Source organism: Mauremys mutica, chromosome 8 (assembly GCF_020497125.1).
Source record: "Mauremys mutica isolate MM-2020 ecotype Southern chromosome 8, ASM2049712v1, whole genome shotgun sequence".
Classification (NCBI taxonomy): domain Eukaryota; kingdom Metazoa; phylum Chordata; order Testudines; family Geoemydidae; genus Mauremys; species Mauremys mutica.
Window position 1 is genome coordinate 78,745,375 of NC_059079.1, and position 13,737 is coordinate 78,759,111.

The window sequence follows — 13,737 nt, forward strand, 5'->3', positions numbered from 1 at the left end:
AGGTATTAGAAAGACAGGTGGGTGAGGTAATCTCTTTTATTGGACCAATTTCTATTGATGAAAAAGGCAAGCTTTCAAGCTACACAGAAGAAGTTACTCACTCTATGTAGTATCAGAGGGGTAGCTGTGTCAGTCTGGATCTGTAAAAGCAGCAAAGAGTCCTGTGGCACCTTATAGACTAACAGACGTATTGGAGCATGAGCTTTTGTGGGTGAATACCCACTTCATCGGGTGCACTCTATGTAGTAACTGTGGTTCTTTGAGATGCATGCTCATGACAGTGCTCCACTTCAGCTGCACATGTGCCTGATGGGAGATTTTCCAGTTAGCCATGTTCGTTTGGCCTGTGCATGCACCCTATGCCTCCTCATGCCAGATACTGAGGCTATATAGGGCTGCATGGGCAAACTGCTCTCGGTTCCTTCTCAATTGAAAGAAACAGTCCAAAGCAGAGGGGAAGGAGGGTGATTAGCGGAGAACCCATAGCAACACACATCTCATAGAACCACAGTTACTGCACAAAGTGAGTAACCTCTTCTTCGAGTAGTATCCCTATAGGTGCTCTGCTTCATGTGATTTCTGAGCAGTATCCCCAGATGGAGGAGGGAGCTTCAGAAGAGAGTCCAGAACTGAAGACAGTACTGCAGAAAAAAGGGTTACCTTCCTTTTGTAACTGTTGTTCTTCGAGATGTGTTGTTCATGTCCATTCCATTCTAGGTTTGCACGCACACACGTGCATGGCCGTCAGAGATTTCTGCCTTAGTGGTATCCATAGGGCTGGCAGTGGTGCCCCCTTGAGTGCTGCGCCCATGCATCAGTATATTAGGTGCTGCCGGCCCTACGCCCTCTCAGTTCCTTCTTGCCAGCAGCTCCGACAGAGGGGCAGGAGGGTGGGTAATGGAATGGATATGAGCAACACATCTCGAAGAAGAACAGTTACAAAAGTTAGGTAACCATTTTTTACTCTTCAAGTAATTGTGTAACGTCGAAAGACCCTGGCCGTTGGTGAGCGGGATCCAACCAGGGACCTCTTAGAGCTTAGCCAGGGACCAACTGGCTCTTAGCTAAGGCTGTAGAGCAAACTCATTCAACTCTCTCTCTAAGTGGTCTCGGTGCCACTAGATGGGACAGAACACCACACCCAGGAGGTATGTGGGTTACATTTGCTTATGTTGATTTCATTCTAGGTGATTCACAAGCAGTATCCCTGGTGGAAGGCTCAGAGTTCACGGTCATGCGGCTTGCATGATGCTCTGCCAAAGCCAGCATCATCTCGGGCCTGCTGGGTGAGCACATAATGAGACGTAAACAAGTGGATAGATGACCAGGTAGCGGCCCTGCAAATATCCTGAATCAACACCTGGGCCAGGAAGGCTGCCGATGAAGCCTGCGCCCTAGTTGAGTGGGCAGTCATGGTCGCCGGTGGAGGCACCTTTGCCAGGTTATAGCAGTAATAGATGCAGGCCGTGATCCAGGACAAAATCCTCTGCGCAAACACTGAGCCACCTTTCATCCTGTCTCCCACTGCAACAAACAACTGTGTTGATTTATGAAATGGCTTGGTCCTGTCAATGTAGAAGGCAAGCACACTCCTGACATCCAGGGCGTGCAATTTGTGCCCATCTTCCGATTTATAGGGCTTCAGAAAGAAGACAGGTAAGTACATGTCATGGCTGGTATGAAACTGTGAAACTACCTTGGGCAGGAATGCTGGATGAGGCCAGAGCTGGACCTTGTCTTTGTAGAATATCGTATAAGCCAGCTCTGAAGTAAATGCCCTAATCTCAGAGACTCTATGGGCGGACGTTATTGCGACCATGAAAGAAACTTTCCAGAAGAGGAGGAAAAGGGAGCAGGAAGCAGGGAGGGCCCATGAGCCGCGACAGCACGAGATTCAGGTCCCAGGGAGGGACGGGATCCCTGATGTGTAGGTAGAGATACTTCAGACCTTTCAAAAAATAGACCATCACGTTGTGAGTGAAGACCGACCTGCCCTGGAGCGGAGGGTGGAAAGCCAAAATAGCAGCCAAATGGACTTTGATTGATGCCAAGAACAACCCCTGGAGCTTGATTTGCATAAGATAGTCCAGGATAGCCTGCAGCAAGGCCTGCTCAGCCCGGATATCCCAGTTCGAGGCCCAGCCTATGAACCTCTTCCACTTGGCCAGATAGGAGGCTCTGGTGAAGGGCTTTCTGCTACCCATAAGACCTGTTGGACCCAGACCAAGCATTCCTGTTCTTCCGTCTTTAGCCACGCAGAAGCCATGATGTCAAGTGCAGCGCCACCAGGTTCAGATGCAGGATACTGCCATGGTTCTGGGACAGCAGGTCTGGCCAGAGGGGTAGCTGCAGTGGGGCAGCCACCGAAAGGTCCAGCAGTGTGCCAAACCAGTGTTACCAAGGCCACACAGGAGCTATCAGGATCACCTTCACCTTGTCCTGTTTGATCTTCATAAGGACCTTGTGGATTTGCAGCACCAGTGGGAAGGCGTACATCACAACCCCCAACCACAGGAGCAGAAAGGCATCTGACAGGGAGCCCCTGTCCAATCTCCGGAATGAGAAGAACATGTGGCATTTCCTGTTTTGATGGGATGCGAACAGGTCCACCTGGGGAGTCCCCCCACCTCCGGAAATCACACTGACCACCTCTGGGTGGAGCAACCTCTCGTGGCGAGACAAGAAGGTCCTGCTGAGGCAATCTGCTACCAAGTCCTTGGCCCCGGGCAGATGTGCAGCCACCAGATGGAAGGCATGCCACACACAGAAACCCCAAAGGCGGAGAGCTTCTTGGCAAAGGGCCGACAATCAGGCCCTGCCCTGCCTGTTGATGTAATACATCGCTGCAGTATTGTCTGTCAGGACCTGCACCACCTTGTCTTTCACATGGGGCAGGAAAGCCTGGCAGGCCAGGTGAACCACTTTGAGTTCCCTGATGTTTATGTGGAGGGACAGATCATCCCATGATCAGCGGCCTTGTGTGATGAGCTCACTCAGGTGGGCTCCACAGCCCAGGTTCGAGGCATCGGAAACCAGGATCAGCGATGGGGCTGGGGCCACAAAAGGATCTCCCTCCAACACCAATTCAGGGCTCAGCCACCAGTCCTGGGACAATCGGATGTGAACTGGCATCCTGAGCACCAGGTCTAGATCGTATCTGTTGGGGATGTAGACTGACGCCAGCCACATTTGCCGTGGCCGGAGATGGAGCCGGGCATGCTGGACCAGGTACGTACATGTGGCCATGTAGTCCTAACAACCGCAGGCAGGTGTGAGCAGTGGTGAGCGGGTAGTTTTCCACATGGGAGATCAGATCCAAGATGGCCTGGAAACGTGCCTCCAGAAGGAAGGCTCTGGCTCGTGTGGAGTTGAGAACTGCCCCAGTGAACTCTATTCGTTGCACCAGCCTTAAGGTCGATTTCTTTTCATTTATCAACAGGCCCAGGCCACAGCAGTGGAATGAACCAGATCAAGGCTTCTTTGCACCTGATCCCAAGATCTGCCTTTGATGAGCCAATCATTGAGATATGGTTAGTTCTGAACCCCTCAACGCCTGAGGTAAACACCACTGGTGCCATTCATTTTGTAAACACCCCCCAGAGCAGATGAGAGACCAAAGGGCAGCGCCATGAGCTGGAAATGGTGCCCGGCCACCACAAAACGGAGGAATCGTCTGTGACCTTGGAAGATGGAGATATGTAAATAAACGTCCTTCAGATTGAGGGTGACGTACCAGTCTCCCGGATCCAGGGAGGAGATGATGGAGGCCAGGGAGACCATGCAGAACTTCAACTTTTTGAGAGACTTGTTGACGCGCAGGTCCAGAATGGGTCTTAGACCCCCTTTCACATTTGAGATTAGGAAATAACAGGAGTAGAACCCTTTTCCCCTCATGTTCCAGGACACCTCTTCCACTCCCCACAGCTGTGTTAGGTTCTTGACCTCTTGAATGAGGAGTTTCTCATGAGAAGGGTCCCTCAAGAGGGACAGGAAAGGAAAGTGAGAGGGGAGGTGGCCGAGAATTGCAGGGTGTAGCCCAGAGAAACAATCTCTAGCACCCAACGGTCCGAGGTGACCTGCGACCAGGCTGAACGGTAGGGAAAAAGACGGGTAAGAATGAGGCGGATCCAGGGAGTTGACTGTGGCACTGCTCTCAAGCACACCCTCAAAATGAGTGCTTCTGGCCGCCGTGAGGCCTCGATGGGTCGGGTTGCGCAGGGGAGCAGGAGGAGGAAGGGAGGCAATGACCAAAACTCGTGTCTCGACTCTATCCCTTCTCCTTGCAGGCCCTTGTCAAGGCTGACAAGGCCTTAGTGGTGGCGGTGGCTGGACCTGCTTCCTCGTCAACTGTGGCATATGCAGACGCAGTGAGCAAAGAGTGGCCCGAGTGTCCTTCAGCCTGTGAAGCCTCACATCAGTCTGTTCTGTGAAGAGACTATTCCCATCAAAGGGAAGACCCTGGATCAAGGCCTGCATTTCCCGGAAAAGGCCAGTGGTCTGAAGCCAGGAGCTGTGCCTCATGACCACCGCCAACACGACTACCCTAGCTGCAGAATCGGCCGCATCCCACACCATTTGGAGGGAGCACCTTGGAGCCGTCATATCCTCCTCCACCAGGGCCCCAGATTCCTGGGCCAAGTCCTGGAGCAGCGAGTCCTTGAACTTATGGAGGGAGTCCCATAACTTGAAATTGTACCTCCCCAAGAGAGCCTGGTGGTTGGCCACCCAGAACTGAAGGCTGGCCGTCGAATAAATCTTTCTCCCAAAAAGGTCCAGCATCTTAGCCTCTTTATTCTTGGGAGTTGAACTGGTTTGCCCCAACTGTATTTCTCGTTGTCCACCAAGACAACCAGCGAGCCTGGAGGAGGGTGAGTATACAGATATTTGAACCCATTAGCTGTGATGAATGCTTTTTCTCGGCCCTCTTGGAGGTGGGAGGGATGGAAGAAGGAGATTGCCAAACGGCTTTTGCTATTTTTAGGACCCCCATCATGTACTGGTAGCACCACGAGTGGGGGTAGAGACCGAGAGCACATTGAATAGGGTGTTTGCTTATTTGGCCATCTCCTCCCCTTCCAAGCCCAAGTTTGTAGCCACCCTATGAAATCGTCCAATGGGCTGGCGTGGGAGGGGCCCGCCACCACTTCATCCGAGGACAAGGACGACAACTGGGTCACTGGGGGAGGCCCTGAGGGATCATCCCCTGTGGAGGAAGAGGGTTTTGGGGTGGGCGCTTGTTCCTCTACCCCAGCCTCCAAGTTCGGTGCTGCCAGTGCCATTGGTTGCTGCTCTGAGACAGCAGCTGAGGAATTAACTGACTGAGGCATCGGCATCACAGGCATGCCCCATGCGCTCCAGTAGGGCCATTGTGCTGGTCACTGGCTTTGCTGCCATGATGACATTGCAGAGGTAGAAGCAGCCCAGGTGCCCTCTCACGCTGGTGCTGTCGTGGTGAAGGGCTGAATTCTCTTTCCAAACCAGAGGAAACAGCGTCCAGTGACCACAGAGGGGTGGGTGAAGCTTGCATCTCATGGCTAACCATTGCCATGGGAGACCGGTGGTTCAAGTAGGAGGATCGGTGCCAAGGCCAGGTGTATCGGTACTGCAACAGAGACTGCTCCCACTGCAGGGATCTGCGCCAAGGAGACAGCAAGCGGAAGAATGATTGGTGCCGGCGATACGGTGACCAGTGCCTTCCTCTAGGTGACCCACATCGAGAGGACGGAGACTGTGAGCGTGGTGCCAGTGATGTAGGATGTCTCGCAGAAGACAGAGACCTAGGGCATGGAGACTGTCTAGTCTCCGGAGATCGGCATCGTTTGCCCTTCCTCCTGCGGGGGTGTCTTTACAGCTGGCTTGCCCTCACTGGGAGCCTTTGCTGTGACCTGTGGCACACACGGTGCCAGCGGTGCTGGTAGAGGCCTCTGCTCTCTGGCCACTGGGAGAGCCTGGGAAGGCGTTGGCACTGCCACGATTCTGGGTCCCCTACTGCTCCCTGGAGTTGGTGGAGGATCCATCAGGGCTATTTGGCTCCTGTGTGGGCTGTCGGCCTGAACTGGTCCTTTGCCCTTCTTGGTCAGTGCCAAGGAGTCACTCTTCTCAACCTCTTCTTAGGCACTGGTGACGGGGAGTGGTGCTGGGTGGAGTCTGGTGCTGGGGATGTGCTGCACACTGAGGCCGAGGTGCTAAGGGCAGAATCTGGCCAGGAAGGCTCAGATGCCAGGCAGAGAGCAGCCTCTATGAGGAGAGACCTCAAATGGATGTCTCACTCTTTCTGAGTTCTGGGAAGAAAGTTCTTACAAATGCGACACTTCTCCTTCACATGTGCTTCCCCCAGGCATTTGAATCAGCTGCTATGGGGTCACTAACAGGCATAGGCCTGTTACAGTCAGAGCAGGGCTTAAAACTCGGAAACTGGGGCATGCCCTGCCTGGGGCAAAGCCCTCGCTGGGACTCTATGTTAAACTACACTACTTAACAACTATTTATTAACTAATACTGCAAACAAACTATTTACAAGGCCATAAGGCTCGAAGACTGAAGTAGAAAAACCCCTAGCCCTTGCAAGAGAGGGGAAAGGCACTCCGACTAACCACCCTGGGCAGTAAGAAGGAAGCGAGAGGGCATAGGGCATATAGGGCCTAATATACTGATGCATAGGCGCGACACTCAAGAGGGCGCTACAGCCAATCCTATGGATACCGCTAAGGCAAAAATCTCCGACTGCTGCGCACACTTAGAATGGAATGGACATAAGCAAGCATTTGAAGAAGAACCAAGTTCCATACCAGATCTGACAGCATGGATCAGGGCATAATATTTTGAAAACGTATGTACCGAAGCCCATGTAGCGGCCCTACATAATTCAGATACTGGTACATTCTTCAGTAATGCTGCAGATGTTGCCTGTGAATTGGTTGAAATGTGCTATCATCCTTTGGGGTGCAAATGAATGTCCGCAGCATCATAACAAGTGATAATACATCCAAATATACCTTTCAATAGTCTCTGAGTAGAGATCGAGGACATCATGGATCTAGCTGTGAAGGAAATGAAGAGCCCAGGTGACTTCCTAAATTGCTTGGGCCTATTTAAGTAGAAGGTCAATGCCCTTCTAACATTCAGGGTAGCTAAACAGGATTCCTGTAGAGAGACCTCTCCCATCAGCTTAATTACTCCAGCCCCAGCAAACAGCGATAGCTATGTCAGCAGGAGAAGCTCTCCCACCAACATAGCACTGTCCATACCGGTGCTTAAGTGGGCATATGTTATGTCGCTCAGGCCTCACACTCCCCACACCCTGACTCCTGAACTCCTCCACACACATCTCTACCCCCACCCTGAACACCAAACGGGAGCTCCTGCATGCCCTCCCCCACATTCCCACCTGCACCCCTCGCACTAAATGGGAGCTGCTCCAGGTAAGCACTCCACACCCCAACCTCCTACCCCAACCCTGAGCCCCCTCCCTAATCCTAACTCCTTTCCAGACCCTGCACCCCCAGCCCTGTGCTCAGTGCACCCCCACCCTCAGCTCAGTGCAAAGAGAGAGGAAGAGAATGGGTTAGAACCAGGGAGAAGGTAGGTACCCGCTCTATGTGGGTAGGGGCAGGAGGGATCCTTTTTACCCCCTCCCCAGCCCTGCTGCGCTTGCCGTTTACCCCCGGCCCTTCCCTTGCTGCAGGGACCAACCCTAGCTCCTGCCCTGCTGTGCTTTTGCCCCCAGCCCCTGCCTTGCTCCAGTCAGCAGGGACTAATCCTCCCCTGACGCCCCACTGTGCTCATCTTGCCCCTGACCCCTGCCTCACTCCAGCTGGGGACCAATCCTTAACCCCCCCCACACACACACACCATGCCCCGCTATCAGGGTGGATAAAAATCAATGACTTTTTTCAAAAAAATTTAAAAAATCAGATTTAAGTCCCTCAGCTCACGTCGCTTCTAGCAGCTTCCATTGGCCTGGAGCATCGAACTGTGGCCACTGGGAGCTGCAATTGGCCGAACCTGCGGACGCGGCAGGTAAACAAACCGGCCCGGCCCGCCAGGGGCTTTCCTTGCACAAATGGCAGAACAAGTTTGGGAACCACTGGTATAGATGATTTAGGTTAATCTTTCTATCTACCCAATGGGACTCAGTGCTCAGTCTAGAAGATACCATCAGAGATGCTTAGTTTTGCAGTTCTCAAACTGTGGATTTGTGTCTCCAGAGGTAACATGCTTGTTAACAGCAAAGATGTTTTTAAATAAATAAATAATATACAGAGGTGAGAAACAACAGACCTCAACCCTATTGTCCCTCTGCAAATTTGTGTACACAGAGTCAATCCCTTACCTCTCTTTAAAAGTGAAGAGTTTCAAAAAGTTCAATGAATAGAAGAGTGCTGGGGGTGGAATAGATCTGGACAGGGAGAAGAAGTCTGGAAATAAATGTGAGAAGCGAGGGACGTACGCTTTTTTGGTAAAATACTGTTTGCTGTTGAAGAAAAAAATCCAGAATACTTAATGTTGTTGTTTTAGTTAAATAAAACAATTTAAATGTCTGTCTGGTGATGTTCTCCTCCTAATACAGCCTGGCAAGAAAATCCTCCAAATATTAATGATTAACCTGTTGAATTGGAGATAGTTCACCTCCCAATGACTTCATAAATATCTGCTTCAATTATCTTTGGTAAATGAAATAACCAATCATTCATTTTTTGATATAGCTGTAAAACTCACCTGAAAAGTTTTCAAAATAAATCAGTTTAAAAATGTATAGTGTGTACCTTCTAAAAATGAAACCTGCATCTCTGAGTTGTGAAGAATATGTATTAAAGTTATAACAACCAACAAGAAAGCACTTTTATGTAGAAAACCATGATTCAATCAAGTCTTCCTGACTAGTGATTTAAATCATGATTTAAATTAAAGCCACACTACCCACTGTGCTCTTGCCCCGCCCCCTTCATTCTCCAGAGGGACCCACAAATGTTGGGCTCTGGGCCCAAAAAAGTTAATCCAGCCCTGACTGAGGAAGTGAGGGTACTAAAGGAACACCTGGCCAGTGCTCCAGTGCTGGCATCCCCAGATGGGGAGGAACTCTTTTACCTGTACCCTTTGATATCCGACACTACCATTGGGTGTGCATTAACACATATGTCTGGGGCAAAGGACCGACCTGTGGCCTTTGCCTCCCGACTTTTGAGTGCCGTGGAACTTAAGTATGGATGGTGTGAAAAGGTGGTGTTGTGTACCTACTGGAGGGTAGGGAAATTCAAATACCTCACGGGAATGCAGAAGGTAATAGTCCGGTCCCATCATGACCCCCTCCGGTTGCTAAACATGCATACTATTTTACAGGGACAAGTGAGTGGGCAGCATATTGCAAAGTGGTTACTGGCTCTACAAGCTGAAAATATTACTGCAGAAGTGGTAAAGGAACCCGCAGTCTGGAGGTCAGATTACACCTGGCTGGCAACCCACACCAATGTGAAGCCAGCCCAGGTAAAACCCAACACCAGGTGTTTCAGGTGGCTAACCCCAATCAGGTAAAGGACACACTGGTATGGTTTTTGGATGGAAGTTGTATGTATCAGGGCAGGAGGGGTGTTTGTGTGCCAAAAAACCTGCAGGCTTAGCTGTTGTGGGAATCAGAGGAACTGAGATAGTCAGCACCATTGGCTTCTCACTAGAAGTAAGGTCAGTTCAGGAGGCAGAACTGGCAGCCTTACTAACAGTTTTAAATGAAGTAGATCCCAAATTTGAGCCAGAATGTTGTGGGGGAGGGTGGATTCGGATGTATTTCGTGGGGTCACATTGACGCTGAGATGGTGGGCAGATAATCAGTTCAGGTTAACAGACAGCTCCACAATCAAGCATGCTGGCTGGTGGAAACAAGTGGAGGAGCTTAGTCACAGTTTTGCACAAATCGCAGTGGTAAAGGTAAGGGCACACAAGAAAACAGGACCCTTAAGCAAAGGGAATAACCTGGTTGATACAGGGGCTAAGCGGGCTGCAACAGAGGCCATGGGAACCACAGCAGAGTGTGCCTGTAGCAGTGATAACAAGAAGTGGGATGGATACAGATGGGGAGGGCACATTCAGGAGTTGCAATAATCTGACCCAGGCCTGGAAGGCATCACAAAACTTGGGGATAAACATGTGCCAAAAGTGGTACTAAGGGAAGGTATTTGGTGTGTCCTAACAGCTGAGGGACCAGTAATACTGTGCCCTAAAGGAAGCCAGACAGCTTTCTTAAGCTGGGTACATGGGAGCTTGGCAGGGGGACACCCTGGGTTTGAGGAGGCACTGGGAACTTTAGAAAAGTTGTGCTGGTGGACAGGAATGGCAGCCAATTTAAAGTCACACCTGGAATGTTGTTTGGACTGTGCCAGGCACAATCCACCTTACAAGGTACTAAGAGGAGACTTAATGAGACAAGCCCCAAGGGGACCTTGGGAAAGAATACAAATTTACTACACAGGACCCCTAAGACCAGATTAAAAGGAAAAATTGATTCATGGTGGGGGTGGATGCTTACAGCAGGTGGCATTCCCCACAAAGTATCAAACTGCCTGGGTAACTGCTGAAAAATTGGTAAATGAGATATTCACTCATTGGGGGGGGGTCCTAAAGGTGATTGACTCAGAGCAAGGAGCGGCTTTCCGGTTGGACCTGTTGGGAGAGCTCTCAGCCCCCACTGGAATCACAGTTGTTCCATATTGCTTATCACCCACAGGCTGCGGGGCAGGTGAAACACAGGAACTGCACCATCAAAAGTGAGCTGAGAAAGAGTGGAAATGGGAGGGGGAAAAAAATGGTCAGTTACTGCCCTTTGTCTTAATGAGAATAAGGGCCTGAGAATCAAAGTGCACAGGATTTTCTCTATACAATGCTCCCATGGGAAGGCCCATGGAACAGTGGGAAATCTACTTACCCCAGTACCTAGGGAAGTCACTACACACGGCCTAACACAAGAATGGATTTTAACCCTAATCGACCATGTGAAACAGGTACAGTAGGCGGTGGCCTGGCAAGACTAGCAAGGAGCAGCAAGGGTCAAAGCATGGTATGAACCTGCCCAGGGAGTATGATCTACCCACAGTGGGAGATCTAGTGATGTACAGGATTCTAGGTCACCACCACCCATTCCCAGCTCCTAAATGGAGGGGCCCCTACCTGGTCCTTGACCCATTGGGGCCCAAGCTGTTGCTATTGGGTACATAGACTGGAGCGTGAGAGTGGGTTCATTGCGCACAAATAAAAAGGTTTATTTTTTTCCCCACAAACTGGATTGGGAAAGGGGATGCATAAATTCTGTCATGTATATTACAGCTTAATCCACAGAGAAAAGATGGGAATTCCCTGGCCCAGGTGGAACAATCCTTACTGTTAATCACAATTGTTAGTTATAAATTCTACTCAAATTCTATTATGTGAATTGTCCAAAGGAGGAAACACATGGACTACTATACCTGCAACATGTGGTATTGAAGGTAATAAGGACAATGAGAATTTCCCCATAGGAAGATGTACCACCAACCCTCCAACAGTAATTTGGCAGTGCTGGTATATGGATGAGATGGGGGAATCCCAACCCAGTGAAGAATATCAAATTTATCAGGAAATATTGCATGGTACTCCCTGGGCACTGCCATGATTAATGATAGTGGGAGGCTGTTATCCAGCCATGTGGTTTGCCACAGAGGGCCCAAGGAATATAACTCTGGTCTCCTAGGGTATATGAACCCTCTCCAGAAAATAAGGCCCCACAATTAGGATGTGATATTTACATGTGTAACCACAATGGTACTTCCATGGAGGATGATCCCCAAAGGTGTGATTGTTATGCACATATCACACTGGGCATAAAATCCCTTTGACATTGGGTGTATGATGAGTTAACCATTTTGAAGAGTGTAACCCTACGCATGATATGGATGCCAAGTTGGAAGAACCCAAATTTAAATTGGCAGCAGCCTAGAGCTGAGAATATCCCCACACAACCAAACATATGAGAACCATTGTAGGAGCAGGTGCAGCCAGCACTTTTCAACATGTCCTTTCACTCTATTACAGAGGTTACACACCCCAAGGAATGGTGAGTGGACCAAATTCATCCCAACTGTAATGTGTACATAAAAGGATTGAAACAATTTGATTGGGGGGGAAAGAGGGAGGGAACACATCTGGGTAACTAAACAATTGATAAGCCAAAATGTGATATTTCAACAACAAATCAATGAATTAATAGCATAGCAACTATCAGCAGTTGCCCTGGGATGGAGGACAGTAGTAGAGGTGAACCTGAAGTTAACTCATTGGGCAGGAGACCTAAACAGATGGGGGAGTGGCTTCAGAAGGCTAACTTGGAGAGAAGTGCATATAGGTATACAAAATGCTCAGTTAATAATGTTAATGGATATCATGAGACACTTGGTCAGAACAATGGCCTTTAGTGTTAAATCAGGAGGCTAGCCCATATTTATCCACACTTGCAAAAAGACATACCCATCCATCTGGAAAATAATATCCACAACCTTTGGGACCAGTAGTGGTGTAATTGTTACCATGCCATGAGAAGGGAATGCAACTAAGGTGGTCCCCAAATCCTATGTAACAAGAAAAGGAGGAGTGCATTGGGAACCACTGGGAAATAGATGGGGAGAGTGGAATGATGTGCCTTGGACTATCATCATGTTTACTAAAATATCCAGCTAATGAGTTTATCCCAAAATGCCTCAACATCCCAGGTGATAAGAGCACCAGCTGTCTACTAGGCTGCCAAAACTTAGTCCCTGCCCCTCAACTTCTACAATGCCTCTGCAATCAGTATAAAAATCTGCAATACACTGAAGACAGCACAGCAGGGACAGCCTCAGATCAATACAAGATACTGTAGTAATCTTCTTTTCCTTAAATGCTGCTGCTGCATCTCCCATTTGATACAGATTCTGTTGCAGAATTTAGGACTAGCTTGACATAAGGGGCATTTATCAATCTTACATAGTCACAGTATAAACCAGATGTTCACTTCCAGTACTTGGGCTGCATCCTGTCTAACATGCAGTTATTGCCACCTAACACACAGTGTGAGCATAGCCTGATCAGAAATGAAAAATACTGAGTAATGTGGTAGACAGACACCGTATCATTCACTTGCTCCTTTCCATTGCTTCAACGCAGAAGGGACAAGGCCTTACCTTAGCATTTTCATTTCACAGCAAGAATTGGTCAGGTTTTCAGAATTCAACCTGGAAGGCAATTCTCTCAACTTTTGTTTTTAACACTACCTTTTCATGCCCTCCTGAGGCAGTAATCACAATATTGGGTCTAGTGCTGGTTCTACTTATCAACTTTGCCATTTCTAAGATTTTTGATTTATACACTTTGCAGACTGCCTCATCCACATTTTCAGAGTACAGACTTGGAAAGGCATTAACTCATACCAGAAGCTACTTTAGTCCAAAGCCCAAAAGCTTGGCACAAGGGCCATCTGTAGAAAGGATTAGTTATTTTAATTGTCAGAGAACAAGGATATCCATTGATTTGGAATAAAAGTTATGCTCTCTAATGTTAGATGGAGAAGCTGATATGCATGGCACATCTCCACAAGCAGTGTCAAAATCTTTTGACCAGTGTTAATTCCAAGAATAGGTCCTATTAAAGACAGTTTCCTAATGTACCCTCCAAAACTTCTAGCCCACTGGTCTTAAAAATGTTTACTCCAAACCAGAGACCACTGGCATACCACAGTAC